Source organism: Haplochromis burtoni, unplaced genomic scaffold (assembly GCF_018398535.1).
Source record: "Haplochromis burtoni strain Fernald_Lab_line unplaced genomic scaffold, NCSU_Asbu1 Contig_34, whole genome shotgun sequence".
Lineage (NCBI taxonomy): Eukaryota > Metazoa > Chordata > Actinopteri > Cichliformes > Cichlidae > Haplochromis > Haplochromis burtoni.
In genome coordinates, this window is record NW_024582395.1 from 2,398,384 (window position 1) to 2,403,257 (window position 4,874).

Below are 4,874 nucleotides of genomic sequence, written 5' to 3' on the forward strand. Positions count from 1 at the left end.
TTAATTCCAGCCGGTTCAATATAAGATTTTTCTGACAACTACACGGATATCTGCAGTGAAAAAAAGATAAAAGCAGCAAAGCGATTATGTTTCCTCCATCACATTGCACAGCCCTCTATAATGCCTCAACTGCATGATGTTAAATGGGTTTTGCTTTTAAAGCAAATTAAATGATAACAGATGAGGCAAGGGTTGGCAGACAGGAGTGCATTAGTTTACACTGAGGAACCACTGTATAGAGTTTGGCATTGGGCCGGTGGAGACACACTGTACTGAACTGTTACAGTAACATTATAGCAATAGTGCCTGACAGGCTTATACTCAGGAGCACAATTACACACACACACACACACACACACACACACACACACACACACACACACACACACAGCTGCGTTCACAGGTGGCTTGTTATAATGTAATGATAAGCCCAAGACCTGACACAAGTTAGCTTTGCCTCTCATGAGTTTTTTGACATGATCTAGATGTCGACATACATGCTCACATACACATGCTCACAGGTACACAAAACACAGTATATGACAGCACACACACACACGCACACACACACACACACGCACACACACACATGCAAGCAGTTATGTTTGTGCTTTGTGGCAGGCTTTCAGTTTTAAATGTAACAAATTGATGTTGATTTTGGCTTAGTTTAATGCTGGGTGTACACACTAGTGTGTCTGTGTGTGTTTGTGTGTAAGAGAGTCGGGGAAAGGCTAAGTGGAGCATGCATCGCTAACATCAGATAGTTCATGTAGCATAAATTTAAGCAACTACTTTTTGAACTTCGCTGTTGTTTTCAGATTTTTACCTGATGGCCTCTCTGATGAGATGAGGGTCAAGGAAAGTAAGGGCTCATTTGTAAAATCCCAGTTACAGCAGTGTGCGTGCGCGCGTGCCAGGCCCGGGACCACCTAAGAGGGAAGGCGGTAGGCGCCCTGAGATCAGCGCAGAGACAACTGGCAGCAGACTTTGAACCTGATCATATTCCGATTCGCATTGACAAAAGCGGCGGCGGGGGGGTCGAAGGAGGACCTGCATCTTTATTGTGTCATCAAAATTACCAGTGACAGTTTGCGTCCTCGGCCCGGAGCAGAGCAGAATACAGAATACCAGTTAATCTTATTGACATTCCCAATAACCTCTTTGTGTTTTTTTTCCTGTGTCGACACTATTAATAGCCCCCAAGATTTCTCTTTCTCCAACGCGCATTCCACTGCGTAAAAATAGAAATACAGTTGTCCATAACTGGCACCCATTGACACAATAGCTCCCGTTCCATAGACGTAGCTCCTCCCTATGCATGTGTGAGAGAGAGTGTGTGTGTAGCGGGTGGGTGACAGCTGGGCTTGCTGCGCTCCGCTTCAGTCTGGTAAGAAGCTTCATCTCCAAATAGGATGACTGTCGGCTTTTGTGGAAGGGACTGCGTTCAGCTCCGTAGCTAGTTCTGGGACACCCGGTTGTTTGTGTTCTTACAGTTTACCTGAGGGAAGTTTACGAGGCAAAGCGTCCTTTTTTGTCACTAGTGTGGATTTCCGATGGATATTCCGATTTGAGTGGTGTGATTTGAGCGCGGCATGTAACAAAAAGAAGCGCATGAGAAAAGTAGCGCTCGTATTGTTATCCTAAAGCGAGCACCATCTGAACTGCTTTGAGGGACACATCTCATGGATTACTAAAAGGCAGAGCTGTGTAACCACTCCGAGGGATATCCATTCATGAGCTGAAGGTGAGATTTCTTTGTTTACGTCTAACTTCATGCGCTCATAGCCCGTACCAGCCTTTCTCAAACCCCGGAGGCTTGTTTTCTGTGCAGCCAGGCTACCGGGCGACAAGTGCACCAGCTTCGCGCGGTAACCGTATCAACTTAGTGTGTTTTCGCGTATTTACAAAAGCATTTTTATTAAATATGTGAATCGGAATGTGTACATTTTAGATTCATATGAGAACTCCGATCCTTTTCCGCAAGAAAAATACCATCTGGTGATTTAAACAGATCATAATTTCGTGCGTAATCCCTCATATGCTGTTTGTTCATATAGTAGAAAGAAGTGTAAGTCTCGGAGGACCTATTTTGGATCAAGCTAGTGCGTCTAAACACGAGAAAAAACAATACCAGTATATAATTTCAAAATATGAAAATAAGGAGGGGAAACGTGTTTGTAGGAACTTGCTGGAGTGGACCGACTGTAGTCCTCCCGCCCCTATGACTTCACAGTGCTTACTTTCAAACTACAGCCATTAAACACACTTATTAAGATATTAATGTTAATGTTATGAAAACGCATAATACTCGAGTCCTCGCTTCATTATTACAGTGCATGACGGGATTTTCATTTGCAATTTATTTCCACATTACGTGGAGTAAATGTATCTGTATGTAAAGCAGATATTCATAGGGTGGACTAATTTTGTTAACAATCTTTCTACTTCACAGTATTTCTACAAAACTCTTGATTGAATCACAGGGATGTGATGTGAATTAATCATTTTACATTCATGTTTTTATTGCGAAGTGAGCTACTCTGCGGGCTGAGACTTTCTTCCTCTCTCTCGCTTTCTGCGTGTGTTTCATACACACAGAGGGACAGGCACACTGGTTAGGGTGTGTTCAGCCACCAGGTGATGGAGTGGTCACTGTTACTCTTTTCCAAAAGATCAGTCAAATGTTTCTAATATTGACCAGGGGCGCAGGTTGAGAAGTGGATTTGCCAGTAGAAGAAGTGCTTCTGCACATTATTTCTATTTATTTATCAAGCCTGGAGGAGAGATAGAGGCCTCACAAACCACATCCAACACAAGTGCCAACACCCAGTTACTCTGTGATTGCCCCTCTCTTCCCTTCCCTTCTCCTCTCCTCTCCTCGATTTCCCCAGAGGCACTGGGAATAGCTGGAAAAGGAATTTTCAAACTCTGAATGTAGGTTATAGATTAGAAAGTGTGCAAGTGAGCTGATAGAAATGGGTGAATCCAAGCACTTTTGAATGCAGACCGCAAAATATGCATCATGTCAACTGTTTTCCAGATGCACCACATGGTGTATCAGCCTTTTTTTTCTAAGTGGAAAAAGAAAAAAAAACTTTACACCAGCTCTGAGAGGAAAGGGTGTTGTAGTTCATGTTTTCCCTGAAATGCCTGGAAATATTTGGGGCTCCTCTGTGTTTTTTCACGTGTGACCTTATGTTTTTTTGCTGTCAGCATACACACTGTGCTGGGTATTACACACAGATCTTAAATGGGGAAAGAGCAAAAATGTTTTAACATGTTACCTCTTCTCCTCCTACAACATTAGCCTGGAGGCATTGAAAAATCCTGGAGGCATTTTTTTTTCTTAAGATGTTGCACAGCCCGCAAGTCCCACCATATTGCCTCACGCAGCATACAGCACCACCAATAAGAGTGCTAATCCTACTATTAGCACTTTATATTTTGACATGTTGGTTGTGCTGACACATGAATTACAGCATGATTACCTTAGTGACAACAGTCTGCCTGTTGTCCTCCTGAAAAAAAAAAACCCAGAATAAAGCAGGGCGACCAGAGTTGCTGCTTGTATTTGGAGCAATGCTCTGTGGAGCGTTTGATCCGCCGATCCCCTAACAATAGCAACGGGGATGGCATTGTGTGTGACTGATGTGCATTTGTCACACTGTATGTGTGCGCGCGTGAGTGTGTGAGACAGAGAGAGGAAGAGAGAAGCAGAAATAGAAAGAGCGAGACAGAGTTTGTATTTACCTTTGCCAGTTAAGGACAGATGCAGATGTTGCTTTAATACAGTGGGTCTGAATAATTGATAAAGAGCTTTGCTCCTGTTCAAATGAATTGGCCCTCTATTATAAACAGCCACAACAGTCAGCCACTGTTAACTGCTGGTCCTCATTCAGTCAGTGTCAATAGTCTGCATTCAATAGTGTGTGTATTTATGCATATTTAATAAAAGCCATGTTTTATTGATGCACATCCTTGGTGTGTGGGCTTTTTTTTTTTTTTTTTTTTTTTTTTAGAAACAATTAGACTACAAGAAAGCATCAAACGCATCTTAGTCATCTGAATGTGATTTATTGATGCTTACCCCATTTTCAGCTTCCACGTCTTTCTAAATTGCCGCCGCCTCAGTTGCACTACCGTAACACTAAATAACAAACCTCTAGTAACAGAACAAAGCCGGAGAAAGAGCGTAATCCCGGCTTTGTGGATGTGCTTTTAACACATTTTGTTTTAGAAACGCGGGTCAGCTCAATCAAAGAAGCTTGGGTTTGAACTTTTGCATCACAGATGTTATGGCACAGTGTCTGTTTTTGGCTGGCTCTCTTTTCAGATTCAGTGGGAGTCTGCTGTGATTCAGAAGGTAAAAGAAAAACAAGCAGGAAGATATCCTAACCTGCTACAACAAATTATACAACTGCTCTATATAAACATTATTTTGTACTTAACCTTCTGCTGCTCCGTCTCACTTTTTTTGGTGGCAATGAGTTCTGTGATTATTTGATAACTACATCATTTTATCTGAAAAAAAAATGTTGACAGAGATATAAAAGATATTAGACCTATGCTGAGATTTGCATCCACCCTTTTTTTAAACTTATATTTGTGATTTCCTTAAGAAAAAAAAGTTTATTTACTCATCATACAACATACAGCCTTCTTTTACTGGAACATGTTGCTCATTGTTTATATGAGATGATAAATGGTATTCACTGTACTACAGGCACTTGATATATATCAGTGCTGTAGAGTCCTGTATGCTCCATTCACAGCATGGCTCATTGAGAATGTAATCACTAATCACTAGCTTCTGCGCGTTGTTCTTGTTCTCGCTGTCTTTCACACATTCACACACACACACACACACACACACA

General features: G+C 41.9%; 1 protein-coding gene across 3 annotated transcripts in view; it reads left to right on the forward strand.

Moving 5' to 3' along the window:
* The first annotated feature begins 1,264 nt into the window (after positions 1-1,264).
* The window catches only part of sema6a (sema domain, transmembrane domain (TM), and cytoplasmic domain, (semaphorin) 6A), a 102,469-nt gene continuing 98,859 nt past the window's right edge, over positions 1,265-4,874 (forward strand). Inside the window, exon 1 of one of the 3 annotated variants that reach the window (XM_005919089.3) lies at positions 1,265-1,744. The gene's annotated coding sequence lies outside the window, so the exon portion shown is untranslated. The remainder of the gene's footprint in view (positions 1,745-4,874) is intronic. The other 2 variants (XM_005919090.3, XM_005919091.3) reach the window with 2 other exon arrangements.